At 34.1% G+C, this 21,060-nt stretch overlaps 1 protein-coding gene across 3 annotated transcripts in view; it reads right to left on the bottom strand.

The window, feature by feature from the left end:
* LOC126966630 (uncharacterized) overlaps positions 1-20,792 on the bottom strand; it is a 31,098-nt gene extending 10,306 nt beyond the window's left edge. For 2 of the 3 annotated variants that reach the window (XM_050810789.1, XM_050810792.1), the window contains exon 1: positions 20,568-20,792. The gene's annotated coding sequence lies outside the window, so the exon portion shown is untranslated. Of the gene's footprint in view, positions 1-20,540 lie in introns of all 3 variants that reach the window. The other variant, XM_050810791.1, reaches the window with a different exon arrangement.
* Between the last annotated feature and the right edge of the window lie 268 nt (positions 20,793-21,060).

Below are 21,060 nucleotides of genomic sequence, written 5' to 3'. Positions count from 1 at the left end.
AATTATACGATGGGTATTTGGTTTAATAAGCACAAAAAATCTGCGAATTTCTTGTAGATCTTGTTATTTGAATGGCTTCGGGTTTTTCTAAAATGATTGTTCTATAGTGTTAAAATAACATAAATTAAACGAGCTCGAATGACGTTATCTTATTCGAATATCCTTCTAATATCTCCCCTTTCTTGGCGTGCGTCCGAGCAGAATGGGATGTTGCTATGCCAACATAACTTAATGGCTGACAGGCTTGCAGCATGTTTGAGTATGTCAACTCGATGATAATTTAATTAGCAAGACGCCTCTGTTTATGACATGATTATTCTCATATTAAACATTTTATTGAGATAAAACCTTGTTAGTTGCGAATGCAACGGGGAGCTACTAGTTTTCAAATAATAGTCCAGTGACAGAAAGGTGATACATTGTAAAAATGTAAGTAGATAAAAAAAACGGATTGAACTTGACAGAAGAGAAAACTTCATCGGCGACGCGGACGTTAGTAATCTATCTATCTATATATATATAAAAGAGAATGTATGTTTGTATGTTCCCTAATAACTCCTAAACTATTCGACCGATCTCAATGAAATCTTTTGTAATAGATTTGTTGAAGCAACGTTTGCCAGGTCAGCTAGTATAAAATACATTGAGAGTTTATAACGATACCGATTTTTTTATGACAATTAGTAACAAGACGAGCTTGACGTTCCTCTGCTTATAATTAATACGCCCTGCCCATTACAATGCAGTGCCGCTCAGGATTCTTGAAAACCCCAAATACTCTGAGCGGCACTACGACTTCGCTCGTCACCTCGGAGTATTAAGATGTTACGTCTCATTTTCGGCGCCCTTCAGACCGAAACACAATAATGCTTACACACTGCTTCACGGCAGAAATAGGCGCCGTTGTGGTACCTATAATCTAGCCGGCATCCTGTGCAAAGGAGACTTCCACTAGTGTAAAAAAAGCTGATACATAGTGAAAATGTATCAGCGCGTTGTCTGGCTGAACTCACCTGCCAGTGAGTAACAGACAGCATAGTAATTAAACTATAAATAAAATGTTTAGTTAATGTTTATTTCGGGTGTACGTGTGGGGTACAGACACGCGCCGATGTGCCGCGGATATCCGGTCTACAGTGCGCACCGCGACCGCGCCGCTCATAATAAATACTTTTGCATTTTATATATTCGAAGCCGGAAAACCGTTAGTACAAACAGCAGACAATTCTTAATAAGACCGTGTCTTATAAATTTCACACGATTAATAATTACGGCGACCGTTATATGTTAATATAATTCGCTATTCTCCCATCGTATTCTTTGTAACTGACAATGACATGTACTGTTCTCATTGTAATGTGCACTTCATACGTAGGTCGCACTAAAAGTTTCATGTAACTCAAAAAATCAACATGTTATAACCAAAATATGGTTATTGCTTTTCAAAATACTCTCTTTTAAACATTTTTTCATGCGATTGAACCATTTTTTAAAACAGGAGTACCACAGATCTGAAGGCAAGTTTTCTACATGCTGATTGAACGCTATCACTGCCTCTTCGTAATTGGTAAAAATGAAACCTCTCATCGATGTTTGTTTCCGAGTCATGGATGTTTAAATGTACTTATGTATGTTTATATGAATTTATATATGTTTAAGTAAGTATATTGTATTCAATATATCATTGAATACAATATACCCATAACACAGGCTATAGATGCTTATCTTGGGGCAAGATAATTTGTGTAAAAAGTGTGTCAATATTATTATTATTATTATCAAATCTTTGATTTTGGGGAAAACAACGGAAATCACAGGGTGCTAGGTTGGGGCTATGTGCAGGATAGGTGACGAGTTGTACTTTTTCGGAAGCTAAAAATGAGTATTGTTGGCCGTGTGTGAAGAAGCGTTGTCATGATGGAGGAGAACGCGGCTTTTTTTAACACCCTGGGTAAACAAATGGTAGAATACCACTTGGCATTAACTTAATTGTGCAGATGGGACCTGTAGCTGAGAAAAAAATGCGATCATTTTTTTACCAACGTTTCTCGCCTGCCTCACTTTTATTGGCCTGTTCTCATTTTCAAACACCCATTCACAATATTGCTGTTTTTTTTCGGGTTCAAAACAATAAATCCACGTTTCGTCTCCTGTCGCACTGTCGTTAACAGCATTAGAATGTCCGTGGTCGTACTTCATTAGCATCTGTGAGCACCATTCCACGCGAGCCCGCGTCTTTCCACTGTCAGTTCATGAGAAATACAACGAAAACAAAGTTTCCAAACTTTCAATGCTTCGTATAACATTTTCTGATTTTGGCTCATACCAATCTACAATAGTCCGCGAATTGTCTCATAGGTAATCCGCGGGTTTTCTTCAATTAGCTGCTTAATAGAAGCCACATTATTTTCATTGACGGCAGACTTCACGAAATTCGTCAAGTAAAGAAACCCGACCGCTCTCAAATTCAGCAAATCATTGCCTCACGGTGCTCAAGCAAGGTGCTTCTCTCCCAAAAGAATTTTGAAGACGAGCGGCACAGTCTTGCGGAGAGAGAGAACTCTTAAAATCATAAAAATCATCGCTCTAAGATCTTTTCGACTTAATTCCATTTTCGTTGCGTGCGTAGAACTTTGATGTATGATAAAAAACAATTGACAAATGATATTCCGCCAATAGTGTTTTTATTACTAAGATGGTTGCAACGTTTCAAAAATATAACATTCGAAATTCAAATAGTTCCGATTAGCTAGAAGTGCAAAAATTTTAGTGTGCCCCATGTATAATGCCTCACACAGTTTTCAAAAACTATCTGTAATTGTCTTGTCTCGCACTGCTGCGCGGAGTAAGTCGCCATCCCCGCGCATTCTTCCCAAGTTCGCTACATTGCTGGTCACCAACCCCAACCGCTATATAATATATTGAGTATGTCTGTACATATTTAATTAGAGTTACTTGTGTGTGACCGTACCATTTAAATAAAAATAAGGGTTCTGAGAATCTAAAAGACAATTTGTCTCAGACGTTAATAATTCGATCAAAACTAATAAGTCTTAAAAGATGGACGAATTTTTATTAAATCTTAATAGAGCAGTTCAGTTAATGTTACGTATTATGTATCTGACGGTGACAATCACATTCCTTTTACATAATTTATTCGTTTAATTCAAAATGTTGTTTTACGTTTATTTGTGTCGCTTTCACATCTTACCCACTTAACCGAAGATCATGAAACTTTGCACATGCATTGTTAGGGTTAATATACGTAGTATACAGAATATAATATCAGAATATTGATATTAGAGAACGCGATAAGAATTTTGGGCTAATTGGCGACGATGGCGGAAAAAAACTATGGAAGGAAAGAGAAAAAGTATAACTGGCGAGCAGAGAAAGAGAGAAGGGAGAGCTCAGAGGCGTGCATGATATTCAGGCAATTAGGCAGTAGGTAGCAGGTAGTTTAATTTGGTTTCGTTATTCTATAACCAAACTTCTATTTAACACACACTCATTAAGATTTTCCTTAAGCAGATAGTAAATACCTCTACGGTAGACAGTCTTCAGATTGCATATTCGAAGTAAGCAGCGTTTCATACAACTTATTTACAAATAATATTAGTCACAGTTATACAACTACAGAAAAAAAACTGCTTTATTTGTTGGTGTAACGGTCTATAACATGACCATCGCACATTGTCCAAGTGATAAAGTGTTTATTGAGATACGGCTACTCGTATTATCGTGTAAGTGCTTTATAGTTATGATAGAAGTATTTTAAGACCACAAAATTTACAAGTCGAGAGGTGTGCTATACCTAAATTTCTATTTATTGTATTATAAGGTACTTGTTCCTAGAATGACAGAAACAAAACCAACGGGTTGACCAAATGGTCTCTTTGCGCGCATAATGCTTAATTCGGTCAAGTGTTGTCCCTTGATAAAGATACAAACCAAGAGAAAGCTTAATTAAGAAGGGTTAATTAGGGTTCGCTTTCTTAGTTTCTAATAGAAACAACAGAGGGCGCTTTAATAATATGTAAAACTTTGTAAATTTGGAATTCACCATTTTCTTTTTAATATTTGATGTTATAGCGGCTGTAATAGTTTACTATCTGTCAATATTTCTGCTGTAATATTATGGCGGCTTATAAGATACAAAGGAGGGGAAAGACAGACGGATAAGGTGAGACGAATAGAAGAGCCTATAATTATTATATATAATAATGTAATACACTAGCATATATTATATCATCGGGTTCCCATTCGGTTATGGTATTATATAAAGTATTAAACTCCACCAGTGGGAGGCTCCTTTGCACAGGAAGCCGGCTAGATTATGGGTACCACAAAGGCGCCTATTTCTGCCGTGAAGCAGTAATGTGTAAGCATTACTGTGTTTCGGTCTGAAGGGCGCCGTAGCTAGTAAAATTACTGGGCAAATGAGACTAAACATCTTGTCTCAAGGAGACGAGCGCAATTGTAGTGCCGCTTAGAATTTTTGGGTTTTTCAAGAATGCCTAAGGCACAGGCACTGCATTGTAATGGGTAGGGCGTATCCATTACCATCAGCTGAACGTCCTGCTCGTCTCGGCCCTTATTTTCATCAAAAAACTGTCTCCGCCTATTTGCATATAGTTTGTGTTAACATTATGTAAACCATTTTTAAGAAACCAATTTCAACTTATTTAGTTTGCACCTACACACCAATAAACATATATTTTAGTGAATATCTAAACAGAATGTTTCAAGAAACAATTTTAATTTTCCCAAAATCACGCCAAAAGACATTTCATATTGTTGTTGTTCAGACTATGTTGTCTATCAAACAGAACAATCGAAATAAAGTAATTAATACACACAGAGAGAGCCGGAACTATTATTAGGGGGGAGATACACAAACAAAAGTGTAATTAAATTCCTGGCGACCATCGGCTAGGATCGTGTATAGCAGGGGGAAATTGTGAGCGATAGGTCGCTGCGGTCGAATTGCGTTGGGGAGCAACCATAACTCACAGGCTCAGTCATGTGGCTACATTTACAGAACTGCATCGAACCTAAGCTATTCATTCAGCACCGTATCATAAATTATTTAAAAATATTAACGCATTGCGTATTTACTGAATATAGAAAATTTATTAAGGTTACTTTGCGGAGATCCATAATTATCCAAATGTTTTGAGTTTTCTTTGGTGTTATTTACGCCAATATTTGTCTTCAAACAATTCGTGTTTCGCCGAGACGCGCGAATCGCTGGCACGATGAAACACGTGTCAAATTGTTTGAAGATAAATATTGGCGGGATTAACACTAAAGTCAACAACAACATTTCGATATTTTCTGAATATGCCTCTGAATTTCGATTAGCAATCGTTCGAAGTTATGTTTGATTCCTACTTACGTCAATCACCAAGAATGGACCGGTGTAACAGCGTGATGACAGCTGTCAAAAATTGCGTTCCGTTCCTTTATTTGCTCCTATACCCCTCAGTTTATGTTGTACTTAACGACGTTTCAGTTAAACACAAGCTAATCACTGTTTTGTATTAGAAAAGAATAACTCCATTTCAGTTTTTTGCCACACGTCAAGCTCGTATGTACTAACTGATAGAGCGGAGGTACGTCTTTACATATTTATTGATTAAAAATAACTTTTTATTATAGTTAATTGTGTTTTTAAATGCTTTTATTATTAAGTTTTTGTTTATTCTATGTATCTTCTGTGCCAAAAGAGAGTTTCTTAAAAACGATTCAAAATCGGTTGTTAATTGATTTAAAAATAATTCAATAAACTGTGATATTAGCAAAATGTTTTGAAAGTTAAATGTATGAATTGAACTGGTAATAAACTATATTCTGTGATAGGATGAGCGCAATTAACAGTTAGATAGGAAAGTGTTGTTAATTCGCAGCATTCGTCCCGTTGTGCGCCGAATTCGAACAACCTGGTCACTGCTCTTCCGGTCTGCTATGCGCGTGCGCAACTTGCAGTTGTCATAACTGCTGTCAACGAGAAACTTGGAAGTTATTGATAAATAAACTGTTAGGTTGGCGATTTTGCATTTATTCCTAATTAGGCTCCTCGCTAATTCTTAAAGATTTCAAGGTAAAATGTACCTTATGCAAATGAAATTTGAAAACAAAATTTATAAACGATGCGGGCCTCGAACCCGCGACCTCTCGCGTTCCGTGCGTCCGCTCTTCCACTGAGCCAACCGTTTGAGTGACGTATCGTTGATAAATCTTGTATGTCTTGGTCAAATATCAGGTTGTGGCTTCATCTTCAGGATCTACTTTACAGTTGCTCTCCCCCGATATTTGCATATTAAGAAATTGACTAGAGATGTCGCTCTTTCAAATCTAAATAATTTGTTATTTTTTTTCAAGTGATAACCCTCACTTCTGGAAATAATTGCACAAATTAAATTTGAAAACAAAATTTATGAAATATGCGGGACTCGAACCCGTGACCACTCGCATTCCGTGCGAGCGCTCTTCCACTGAGCCAACCGTTCAAGTGACGTAATGTTTATAAATCTTAATATGTCTTATTCAATTATTAATCCCAGAAGTTAGGGGTATAACTTTAAAAAAAAAATGTACCTTATGTGCTTACCTATACCTATTGTCTTGTTAAGTCGGGAAAGCGATATGAGTAAACGAGCAGTGACATGACTAATATTAGTTATTATTAGTTTATTATAGTTAAGTTAAAAAAAAAAACAATTTTTTAGCACTGCTACCGTTTGTATGTAAAATAAAATAATCAACATCAATAACCAAAATTATAAAGAGCCTTCATACATTAATTTTCATCAAGATCGGCTAAGCCTTGGTTAAGTTCTTGAGTTATAAAAGGGCATACAGACTTAGCCTTAAAATTTGTGAAATTAATGAATATGAAAGTAATAGTTTCGATCGGACAGATATCATAGATTAATTTTGATCGGTTGCTCCGTCCGAATTTACTAACTAAACATTTCTTCTATCTGAAAACTCGAATAACAATTCAGACATTCTAATGTGTAAAAGATTACAATACTACAAGCAAGGATCGAATGCTCAAACCGTTGTTCGATAGACCGTTCTCTCAGTAGACGTTTTTAGTAACGTATCTCTAGTTACAGATATATTGCTATCACCGTTTAATGACAAGATCTTATTTATTAATTTTTTATTAAATTCCATCAAGGTATACACTAATATAAACCCAGTATAATACAAAAACAATAACATTGAGCGGTGTTTCCGGGATGATACGACATGGGTACCTTCAAAAAAAGCGCGTACACCTTCCTTAAAGGCCGGTAACGCTCCTGTGATTCCTTTGGTGTTGCAAGAGAATATAGGCGGCGGTGGTCACTTAACACCAGGTGATCCGTACGCTCGTTTGTCCTTCTATTCCATAACAAACAAACATTCATATGGTAAGTGATGCCTCAATTATAGGCAAAAATGACATGTTATTCAATTAAATTAAGCCACAAAATAAAATAAGAACTATAATATATTATTATATATCTACGAAATACAATCTTAATATAAATTAACACAAAATAGATTGAGGTCATCCCTTTTTGAAAGAACAATTTTAATATATGTTTTTAAATTTGTGTAAGTTGTGATCAAATATGTCGACTTCATCGTGATGACTGTTATATTCCTTGGAAATTCTATTCAAGGGAGAGAAATATATCCTAAATTAGATCCTGCATAATTACAGTGAAATGGATTACATTATCTACGCGGGCGAAGTCGCGGGCATCAGCTAGTTTAATATAAAGTTATTAAAGTTTTAAGAAATAACGTGGACGATGTGGCGGGTGTCGGCTAGTTCTTCGATAAAAGTGGGGGTTCAGATTGACTATACTCCTTACTCAATAGGTATAAATAAAAATATTGGAAATTATTACATTTATCTGTAATAAGACTATCCGCCTAATCCTCAGAGTTACATCGGTAAATTTCTACAAAGGAGTGTTGTGTACAAGCCAGAAAACTAAAACAATTACACGCTCTGGGTTGAGTTTTTGGAGCAGCGACGTTTAGTTTCGATATAAGATGAGGAGAATCAATAATATTATGTAGTAATTAAAAGAGGAACTTATCTATCCATAGTTATGTGCAATATAGTTATATTATTAGTTATAGTCCAACGCCATCTGTCGATAGGTTATTGAAATATAAGTAAGCGTAAAAGGATAGATTTGTCTATAGGTAGGTAATTGAAAACGGCCGTAAAACAATAACTAGGTACTCTATTATTATAAACTTTTGTGTTGCATTATAATTTTGAAAATCTGAATTCTTGTTTTGAAATATTTTTTGACATTTTCTTATGACTTCCATTTAAATTGGTTAGTTTGTTTCGACTAATATGGTAAGCTAAACGGACACATATGGTCAATGTTAATCTAATTAAAATTGAGAAAGAATTGGCAATCGCTTGCCCACACTGTATAATATTATAAACAAGTTACTCCTACACAGTGATTTCATCTGCGTTATAATCCCACACAATTAATTTACATCCATACTGTTATTTAAATACATTCGTTATAAGGTTAAATACAAGCTAATATTATAAAATATAATCTATACATATAAAAGCGAAATACCAATCATTCACTGACTGACTGACTAAAACGAAATCTCAGAAACTACAAACTTGAAATTTGAAATGTAGGTTCTTTTTAGGGGGCAAGTGTAAGAAGAAAAGGTCGTATGAAAATCCCCCACCCACCTCCCTAGTGTGTTTGTATTAGCTACTTTTAAAAGCTGACAACAGTATCAGTAAATACAATAATATTATAATGGGTAAAATTAACAAATTTAAAGTAAGGGATACACATACATACATATAACGATCATAGCGAATCAAAACCGAGTAATAAAGAAAAAATCTTAGATCATTTACGGCCGTTTTCAATAACCTATCAATCCTTAGTTTAACTTACGGATACATTGCTGTCACCGCTTAATGACAAGACGTTATCTATCCATACTTATGTCCAATATAGTTATAGCCCAATGCTATCTGTCAATAGGTTATTGAAATGTAAGTAAGCGTAAAAGGATAGATTTGTCTACCACTAGTAAGTGAAATTAAGGATAGATAGGTTATTGAAACGGCCGTTAATGGGACGACGTATAGCTTACCAGCGATAGAAGTTTGTATTGAAATTGCAATTCACGAGTCCCAATATAAGGCAATAAGAATGAATTATCCGATATATTGGGACAGCTTCAGATAATTGACAGCTAATAACTGACAGTAGAAGGTAGTAATTTATCTCTATCATTCTGTAGATAGTATATCGGTAACAGCCATTAAGCGTGTATAAGTATAGACTACCACAGGTGTGAAAACGTCAAAAAAAAATGAATTTAGACCTATTTTCTATTTTGAGGAATTCATGCACACTAACACATATAAATCGCACACACGTGTCATATAAATCGCGAGTATAGGACGTAGCTTGTCACGCACACTAAACTCATATACCTGGCCTGTTTTTTATCGGTTGTCTTGTTAGATAGTCTCTTGCTGTTGCAAGGGACTATCCAGACGTATAAATTATGCACGGAAAAAATATCAAATGAAATTTTTGAGCTTTATTTCTTTTGTAATTCTTTCATTAAAAACGAAAAAACCGTTAAGGCATCAGTTTTGGGTATTAATATAATCTGCGTTGAAATATGATATCCAAGTTTTTTTTTATATACAATACTAGAAGTTCCATTCAAATACAAATCAATAACATTTCAATTTTAAATAATTAACAATAAATAAACTAAGCTACATATTCAGACAAACAAATTTTGTCTTATTTAAATTTAATAGAAAATGTCTTGAATTATTTTACATAAAAATTGATTATAATAGTCTATTTTTTTTTTGGCCCACATTCTCTTGCAACACCAGAGGAATCACAGGAGCGTTGCCGGCCTTTAAGGAAGGTGTACGCGCTTTGTTTGAAGGTACCCATGTCGAATCGTCCCGGAAACACAAAAATTAAAAAAAAACAAAAAAAAATAATAATAAAAATTAACAAACAAGGAAGCTCATTCCACAGCTTTGTAGTACATGGAAGAAAGCTCCTTGAAAACCGCACTGTGGAGGACCGCCACACATCCAGATGGTGGGGATGATATCCTAATTTGTGGCGTGTCGTGCGAAGGTGGAATTCGGCGGCAGGAATCAGGTTTAACAGCTCTTCGGAACACTCCCCGTGATAAATGCAGTAGAAGACACACAATGAAGTGACGTCTCTGCGTCTCTCAGTTTATTGAAGAATTAAATTAGTAGCAGTAATTAATTTTTTAAATATACCTTTATTTTAAAAATATCTTTAGTATGTGATCTTTAGAGCGGTAGATAATTTACAAAACCCATTTCTATTCGTTAGGGACCTATAAGTCTGAGTGAATAAGTGAAAGTGTCATAACCATAGTGTTAACACCAGGAACAGACATAAACTTATAATACCTACTAGTCGGCTAAGTCGAGTTAGTACGTCTTTTGTGGGGCGATGTATATGCTTTTACAACAAGATCCCAGAAAATGTTCAGAACAAAAGTTACTTACGTTATTCAAAAGAATTGTTAAAAAATGTTTGTGTGGTAAACATTACTATAACTATATGACTTTATTAATGATACCACCGATTGGGAATGGAGCGACCGCCCTAAGGCTATTAAATAATAAGTTTAATTATTTTTTGATGAAAAAAAAGCTCGCTGAGTTTGTTGCGCCCATTCTTCTCAGGTCTGACGCATTCGTTTTGGAATGGGTGGTAGTTTTTAACTTTCAATAAGTGATGTCACATCTTATTTTGAATAAAAATATTTGAAATTTGTATTTGAATTGAATTTTATGCGGTGAATTGTTGACCTAAATAACCTTCTCACACAAACAAAAAAAAACACGTATGAAAGTTTTTAGTTAGGAATTCTTTCCCGTTTCTTAATCAGTAGCTGTTCGCCAAGTGCAAAGTTCAATTGTAATAAAGATAATTTGTTAAAGAAACGAATGCTTTTAATAACAGCTCATCAGAAACTCTATACAACGTAACATCCAATGCCAATTAGTTCGTAATATTTTGTTTGCTTTTGTATTTACTAAAATCCATTACAAGGTGTAAAAATTTTGATTTTCGTGTTTCTCTCATTAGTATTAGTAAGGCAATTACTGGCACTGGTATACAAGCTGTATGTTTTGCCTTGTTTGCTTTATAGCTTAGCCTTGTAAGCTGTTTGTATATACACAGATAATTTCCGATGAATTCAAATTCAAATATTTTTATTCAAAATAGGATTCAAAATCACCCCCTTTAAAAAGAGACTGCCTCAGATCGGAGAAGATCGCAAGAAACTTAGCGGGATTTTTTTTATAAAAATATGAATTACAAGTAAAATCATACCATGAACATTTATAATTAAAGAGCCTGAGAGCCTGTCCGCTTCATTCCTAGTCTGTGGTATCATAATATATAATGATAAAGGAAATAATTTATGTTATAATAACCTTTCTCACACAAGCCAACTTAGGCCAAATAAATTTAAGTAATTTTTTTTAAATCTTGGTATGTCTTGTTCAACTCTCAGGGGAATCATATTATACAGGATCTAATTTACAGTTGATAACCTGCTCAACCCCAATATTTTCTCTTTCAAATCAAAATATTTTTTTTATTTTTTAAAGAGATAACCCTCACTTCTGGCATTAATTAAATACACAAATTAAATTTGAACCAGCAACAATTTTGTTTTCAAATTTAATTTGTGTAGAATGGTATATTCTATCACAATATTACAAGGAATTTAAATGCTAGCCTTAGTAGTATGATTAGTTAGTATGATAAGTTACGTCACATTATAGTGTTTCATACAGCCGGCTCGTGTTCACTGCGCCCACATTTATTAATGAAAACGAGATTTATTCGTGGCAACGAGAGCGACAGTACCAACGAGCCCTCAGGAATGTGACTCGTGCCCTATTGTTGGTGACTACAATTGAACCTTGAACCGAACTGAGTATTAAACTCATATGTGAAAGCTTTGGTAATTTGGAGATAATTCTAACAAATATACTATGTAACAAAACACAAGACGAGACAAAGATTATAAAACAACTTTGGTTGATGATTTAATACATATAATATTTATCGTAAATATCTAGTTGGTAAACCTTTTTAATAAAAAAAATTAATCAATTACCTAATTACAAATCAAAGAAAAAAAAAAGAAGCTGATATAATAAAAATAAAACAGGAAAAATTTGTATAGTGGTACAAAAACTAACGTCTCTAAAAAGAGAAGATTGTTGTTTACATTTCTTTTGTGGATGACGTCACCTGAGAAAATCAATAATATTTAAATTATGTTTTTGATTGAGATGTTCAAGTTGTTCGGTTTTCGTCTTAAGTATTCAATTGGCCTAGATTAACGATTCAAATAAGTAAACCACTGGTTCATCACCATTTTATACCGAATATTTTTTGCTTATATTTAATTCATCTGATACTTACTTAAAATTTTAGAAAGTAATACTTTCTTCTAATAAAAAACTGTTATTAAATTGAATGTCAATTGGAACTTCGTTTTAAATATATGTACTGGCTGCTAGGAAGACATTCTAAGATGTCAGTACAAAGTAAAGTTTTATTGTACAAGCAAGTCCTTATGCATACAGGCATAAGGACTTGCTTATACAATAAATGGGACTTATGGGATCCAGCTGTGGGGCTGCACCAAACAAACAAATATTCAAATCATACAACGCTTCCCGAATAAAGTCTTAAGGGAAATTGTGAACGCACCTTGGTACATTCGAAACAGCGAACTCCATCGGGACCTCAACATTGAGTTTGTTGACAAAGTTATCCAAAAATATGCTGAAGCTCATCAACATAGACTTCACCATCACGTGAATGTCGAGGCAATCCTGCTTCTTGACAACACTGATATAGTAAGAAGACTAATACGAATAAAATCTTTTAAATAAGTGTAATAAGATTTAAAAATAGTGATATTATAAAAGACACATGAACAAAGTGACTTCCCCTTAATAGAGACATTAAGAAATGTGTTAATGGACACATTCTTAGTTTAATCTATCTAGCAGTTTAAGTTACGGTAGAATTCTTTATAAGTCTAACTTAAGGCTAGATTGTAATGCAAGTGGGGCAATATTATAATAACTATATTATTATGTTCCCTAATTTAAAGAAAAAAAATTGAATTTTAAAATATTACTGAGAGATAATGTCATTACGATTTGATATCAAGTTTAATAAACACATTAAGGACAAATATACAAACAGTTTTATTAATTTTTACACAAGTCGTTTGCCCCGACTGCTTTCAGAGTTATATTGTAGTACCCATAGGTTTCTCTAATTAAGAAACATTTTAATCTGCAGTCATAATAAGTTGGTTCTATAATCATTCTACTGTCTTACTATTTCATTCTATGTCAGAACTACTTAATCCAGCAAATAAGTTTTGATTATATTAATTAAAACAAGAATACCTGCATAGCAAAATACAAATCTCTCCTTTTTATTATTATATTTCCATTAATTAATAAAGATAAGATAGATGTTTCATTGCTGAAAACTGTCTAATAGGAAAATAGCACCGATCGAGGGCCTAATGGATTCGAGATAACAAGTGCATTCATGTGTTTCTCAGATAAGTGGGCCAAACGGTGCATTACAAGATGAAGCGTCTTCCACACAATAAACTGTCTTCCCATAGTACACGCCCTAGATCTTCAATCAAAAGAAAATCTGGGAAACTGCTTTTCATTGTTATCATTAGTACCAGCTGTACTCCGCTGTATCTTCGTAATTCATTATTGTGTTAAAACGCATGCGCTGTGCTCTTTTGTGATTGATATTGTCACTCGAGTATCTAGGGCATCTGTATTGAATCATTGTAACTGTATTATAAATTACTTATTGCTGGTGGAACAGAAAATCTTATAACGTGCCAAGAAAAGTAAATTACGTGGTTTGATTGATTAACGATAGAAAAATTGAAAATGTATTTCGTCCAGAAACTTTGTAATATAAATTAAATAAACTAATATAATTTTCAAATTTTATTCGTGTATTGAACCCAGAAGTGAGGGGTTTCACTTTAAAAACAGTACAAATTGTTTAGATTAGCAAGAGCGACATCTCAAGTCAATTTCCTAATATGCAAATATTGAGGTTGAGCAGTTTATCAACTGTAAAGTAGATCCTGTAGAATGTGGATGAAGCCACAACCTGAGAGTTGAACAAAGCATGCAAGGTTTTATGTCGATACGTCACTCGAACGGTTAGCTTAGTTCGCAGAGCACTGGCACGGAACGCCAGAAGTCGTGGGTTCGAGTCCCGCATCGTTAATAAAATTTTGTTGGAATATAAATTAAATTTATATATTTCAGTCTAGAAGTGAGGGAAAACACTTAAATAAAATAACAAATATGTTTAACGTTCCACGACAATTTATTCCTTAAGTAGAGTCTTATGTAATGTGGCAATGAGTTGTTCATAATTCATATTGTAGGTATATTTCAGCTACTGTTTCAAGTTATATGATACGCTAGTTAGTAAATGGATCAATTGAATCAAAACAATAGAAATTCATATTTTTAGTGCTAGCGGAATATGATAGCGACACTGTATTATTATAATACACTTGCTGAGGCGATAATAAAATACTGTTTTTTATGAATTTGTCAATAATATTTCATAACATAGAAAATTATTTCGTGAAAGGGAGATAGAGGTGCCGACTCCCGGTTTCGAATCCCGTTAGGTGCAATCATTTATATGATGAATGTTTGTGTCCGAGTCATGGATGTTTATTTGTTTTGTTTTATGTTATATTGTATTAAATATATTATCGTCGTCTTGAACCCATAGTACAGGCTATGCCCAGTTTGGGTTAAGATAATTTGTGTAACAGTGTGTCAATATTATTATAGACGACCTGTATAGCCGAGTGGTTAGCGATCCTACCTACTAAGCTAGAGGTCCCGGGTGGGAATCCCGGTAGGTGCAAGCATTTATATGATGAATATGGATGTTTGTTTCCAAGTCATGTGTGTATTTATGTATGTTTATATGTATTTATGTATGTTTAAGTAAGTATATTGTATTCAATATATCGTTGTCTTGCAACCCATAACACATATGCCTAATTTGGGGCAAGATAATTCGTGTAAAAAGTGTGTCAATATTATAATTATTATTATTTTCATATTTTATATTATGTCATTTCTCATTTAATGTACGATGATAGGAATAACGAGAACTATTAATATTGTTGTGGTTTTTTTATAAAATTGATATGATGTTATAAAACCAGAGTCACGTAACTCGGTCGAGGTGACATGGTGTCGACCAACCTGTCATTGTTTTATGTTTACCATCCGCGTCATCCTGTTTCCTTTATTACTATCTCTAATATTTGGGATGATAAATGATGGCTGAAGAATCAGTCAAAATATGAACAGTTTATTTCTTCTTAATTATCTTTAATTTAAGATAACATAAAGTTGTTGAGAGAAGATTTCTGTATTAAGTTGGTTTTCAGCCATTTCTGGACCAATTAAAAAAAAATTGAACTCATAGAAAGCTGTCGAAATTTTCTAGGTTATTGTTGAGACATAATTTTGAATTTCGACTTGATTGAATTATTAAAATTAAAAAACAGACATGATTTACAAATTATTCTAAATTAGCACGCGCTATTTATATTTATTTTAAAATTGAGTCGATTGATCAAATCACAATTAGTTTTAATTGTAACACTGCTGTCAATCGAGAGTGACTCGACTGCCAGGTTTTTAGTTATTGAATTTGCAAATCATCACAAGTTTCTCATGTGACCAAATAAGGCGCTAATTCCTTATGTTTAAATATGGCGCCAAATTACAAATATTCTTTTTTTTGTTTTTGTAACCAAAATTTGATTGGATTAATTTTGTTTTGTTTTTGTCCTCAGAATTAGTTTACCTCGCTTCGCTCAAATAGACGCTGCAGCGAAGCGGTACGACGAGCGGTTTTTTTTATGGGATAGGAGGACAAACGAGCGTACGGTTCACCTGGTGTTAAGTGATCACCGCCGCCCACATTCTCTTGCAACACCAGAGGAATCACAAGAGCATTGCCGGCCTTTAAGGAAGGTGTACGCGCTTTTTTTTAAAGGAACCCATGTCGTATCATCCCGGAAACACCGCACAAGGAGCTCATTCCACAGTTTTGTAGTACGAGGAAGAAATCTCCTTGAAAACCGAAGCGATTGCGGCATCCTAGTATTTTTGAGGATTATCATGGCTATTGTGCCGATCCAATATAATTTAAATGAATCATGAGTGTATTAAGCCGGTAACCGCAACGCATGCTTATCATGTTTGAGATTCATAATATGTGAGTGACTCCTTTGTCGGCAACCATAACTGGCCTTACGTATACGATATACGTTGTCACACTTCCTCTTACAAGTCAGAGACATTTGTTCCGTGCTTACTACTCAGTTTGAATAACGCTTCCATTAAAAGGCATAAAAGGCATTTATTTTCCCAAAATTTATTCCATAAGAATTCTTTTTGATGTCATTTCTAATATATACTAAATACTACTACCGCATCGGAAACGAATGGCGCTCTGAGAGAGAAGAAGCGGAGCAAGAAACTCTCCCAGCATACTTTTTTTTGAGCTCTTTTTAATAAGATTAACAATATTGTACTGTCATTTTGCCTGCGACCCAGGCTGTCCGATCACTTAGATATTCAGCTGTGGAGTAATAGGATTTACGACAGAGCCATTTTTTTTATAAAACATTTAATTTTATTTATAGATAATGCCTGAACAGTGGCTGGGATTTTATTATAAAAGTGTATAAATTTACCCTTAAAGCTTGTTATGTATCTTATGAAGCCTACTAGAATTAGTTACAAGCAATCCCTTATTTCTAGTGTTATAATTAAATACATTTGGTTAGATATTCTAAGCAACAATCTCTTGTTAATACAATTTATACAATTGTGCTCTTTAGTTTAATATTGAATTAGGCGTATAAGGATTGTGGGGTCGTGACTTGCGTAGTGTCTAGGCGTGAAAGGTCCTGCCCAAAATAAAGCCGACATTTATCATAGATCAAGGATACCCAGACGGGTATTCGGAATCGTGTGCTAAACATATCTAATATAAATAATTAATGTTAATAATTGTCTTGCAGCATATTTGTTTATGAACGGGAACCGTATGGGCATATACGTATCCTGGCCATTAATTGGACAGACAAGATCACAAATGTGGAAGTTCTGCGCCGCGTCAATAAAAAACACTCATGCAAACCATCAAGATGAGGAAAGTGGCACAAGAGGTATGAACTCCTACAACTCAACATGATGGGAAAAGGAATCGCGAGTGCGGCAGAACTATTTCGTCTCGCGAAGAACAAAAAGTTAAAATTACAAAACTGACTGCTAACCTTCGCTAGTCAGGGAGGCACGCGAAGTGAGAAGATGATGAACGGGAGCTTGTGTCATGGTACACTACCTATTACGATAACCATTACGATCAAATCAAATAAAATCAAAAATCATTTTATTCATGTAGGTCAAGGAAATGACACTTATGAATGTCAAAAGTTTTCTTTTCTTTTTATAACTACCGCCACTTCGGAAAGGGTTTGCTTTAATGAGAAGAAGTCGCAAGAAACACATTGCCACTCCTTTAAATTAACACTTACAGCTTCATCTTTCTACAAATCATTTCAGTTGCAATAGGATGGAACAAAACTACTCAACGCCTTACGGCCGTTCCCAATATTCAGTCTATCTCCGGTTGTGGCTAAGATAAAATGTCGAAAAACTTTAACTAGGTAATTAAAATGATTACGCAAATCCATTTAAGTGCATTTTTGCAAAAAATAAAAACAAAATTCAGCTCTTCATTTGTTTTTCCTCGGTCAAAAGATCAACGAGCTTAAACAAGTTATCACCTCAAAATATTGTGTATTTATTATTATAATACATTAAATGTGATATCAAATATTAGAAATTAGTTCATTATCAGCTGGCCCATACTCTACCAGTGGGAGGCTCCTTTACACAGGATGCCGGCTAGATTATGGGTACCACAACGGCAACCGAAACACAGTAATGTGTAAGCATTATTATGTTTCGGTCTGAAGGGCGGCAATGCATTGTAATGGGCACTTACCATCATCTGAATGTACAGCTCGTCTCATCCCGTATTTTCATAAAAAAAGTATCCCCAGACTATTTTACAGACTACAAGCTTATTTTTAGGTATAACGTGAATAATTATTACAATTAATTAAAATTAAAAGCAGGAAACCTCTCCTTATTCCGTTATCACTAATTCAGCGAATAGTGTTAAAATAATTTAATGAATTAAATTATGACAAGTTAATTATTAGTAGAATTGCCAGAAGGAAGTTAAAGTTTATCCGCCGAAGGACTGGAATATATTAACGTAGGCCAGGCCACACTTGGAATTTTTCCAAATGGCGATCAACGTGAGTTAACCTTATTTACACAACTGTTTATTATGAAAGAATAGAAAATGACTATGTTTAACCTACATGAACCTAGCAGATAAATCTATAAATAGTGTTCGTTAGTAAGCCCAATAATGGAGGCATTTGAAATGAAATTAAAAAATAATTTACAATTGTGTGAACTCAATTCATTGATAAAAAGTAACTGTAAGTAAAATCATTACGTATACTTAAAAATTTGAATTAGGTGAGAACTAAAGGAACTTGTACACGACAAAACATGACTAACAAAAATACTCTGTGCTCAATTCTAGGACAAGAGTGTGGCATAGCCCTTATATACCTGCATTTAAAACTGGAGGATGAGGTAGTGACGCGCTGCACTCGTGACGATTACGTCTTTATAAGGTGCACTGAGCACTTTAATTTGTGGATATTGAATGAGACTGAGCTGTCACGCTCGGGTGCGTAACGCTCGTTTGAGTAAAAGAAGGGGGCGCGATCAGTCATAGCAAAATTTATAAGAAATATATATATTGATAATTTATACACATTTATATTGTTTACACAATACCGAATATAAAAAGAAAAACAAGTTGTATTTTCATATATTAGCCTCGCGTTTTCATTTCTGTCGTGTTATTTAATAAACATTTTTTTTTTATTTGTTAAATATATTTTATCATACGAACAGGATGGATGAAATAGAGTTAAGTGTTGGTTTTATTACAGTATTTAGGGGATGCTTCGCGATATCCAAGTAAAATGGTAGATTGTCATAGGCTAGATAAATTAGTTGGTAGATAGAAGTTTCAGATATACAGATTGCGTTTCACAATCACTATATTTAATGTCTAGATGACTTATCTGGCAGATCGGTCTGGCAATCTTGTACTCAATAGTTCCATTTGACGAAATGAAAATTATTATACAATATACAATTCAATTATTCTCGTGCCAGAGTTTGGCGAGTCAATATCTCCTGAGGATGCCTCGTATAGAGGCGAAACACGTGTCGAATTGTAATCTAAAGAAAACATTCGGAAATTAAAATATTTAAAAAAATGTTTCTTATATGAAATAACGTAATAATAATGACTAAGATGCTACTCCATCCTGTTATTTAAATGACCCTTACCTGCTAGATAACACTATCTAAACATTGTGAAACGAATAATGTAATTATTCGATAGTTAAGTAGCAAGTAGCCTACCAGGAACTTTACTAGGAAATATCTCGTATATATCTTTGAGATAAACTGTCAGGTAAGAAATTGATCTCGGAAACAATGACTTTACCATCTCACAAACAAAGCGGCGACAAAAGTTCAAACAACTGAGTATTATTAGATGTCGGTATGGACGGTTAGATAACTCACATCATGATTTGCACAACAATGAGTGATGTAACAATGTGTTGGATTAATCCCTTAATGGATTGATGCGAGTTGCAATACCACAACACGCCAGCTACAGCCAATAAACATAGGGTGTTACTCCAACGATACCAATACCATCAGAAATTCTGTCCCTGAATATTAAACGAAAATGAACTTATTAGTTATTAACATAAGGTTCTTACTACATTCTCGGATTGATATAAGCTGTAGAGAATTGTAGAGCAAAGGGGCCGCTCTGTAAGGGGACGGTGGAACCCTAAACATATTGCTTAAAACGAGGTTTTTTGAATCGTTTACTTATCTGTTTTCCAGCTGACTGCAATATTGTTAAATTAACTTAGAATATTGTTTAGCATTCTTTAATTGCAACTTATCTCTGCGTAATAAAACTTATTCATTCGAATACGATTAATATTCATTACTAAGCTGATTGTCAGTTATAAATAAAAATTTCTAAATAATATCAAACATGTATCTATATAAAATATATGCCATTGCTATGTTAAAATATATTATTCTCTGCAAATATAAATAAATACAAAATACATTTATAACGAATAGGTACTTACTACTAATAGAAATTGATTTTCATATAAACATATAACTCATAACATACTTTTCAAATAATAACGGCTGTACACACCTTTAAATGGAAGTTATTTGAAAATCCAAAGCGTTTATGATCTAATGAAACTTTAGATCAAAAGTCACGATCATTTTTGTAAGTTTATTTTGTATCGGTTTAAATGAATTGACACAAATCACTAAAACTTTGCAAGTATCGGTGTCAATGGCTTCACAGACTACAGACAACTATCACAACTCACAAACAAGTAACAACACGCCTAATACACGTACGACCGCTACGGCGGTTGGATTCAAACTAAAATAACCTCAAAGAGCAAAGTACTGTAGAGTATAGAGTCACTAGGTAGAGTCGCCGCTCGCCACTCGCTGCTCGCCTGGTAGTTAGCACCTCGCCGCCTGTAAGCTTGTGTGAAAACCAGAAGAAAAACGTTTCCCATGAACTCTAGAGTTTTATTGTTAGCAATAATATATTAATAACGTAATGGCTTTATTAATAAAATGTGAAAGCATTTAAATATTTTATTGTAGTTTTGTAAAAAGTACCTCTA

This window comes from Leptidea sinapis, chromosome 10 (assembly GCF_905404315.1).
Source record: "Leptidea sinapis chromosome 10, ilLepSina1.1, whole genome shotgun sequence".
Lineage (NCBI taxonomy): Eukaryota > Metazoa > Arthropoda > Insecta > Lepidoptera > Pieridae > Leptidea > Leptidea sinapis.
This window is presented reverse-complemented; position numbering and strand designations above follow the sequence as displayed.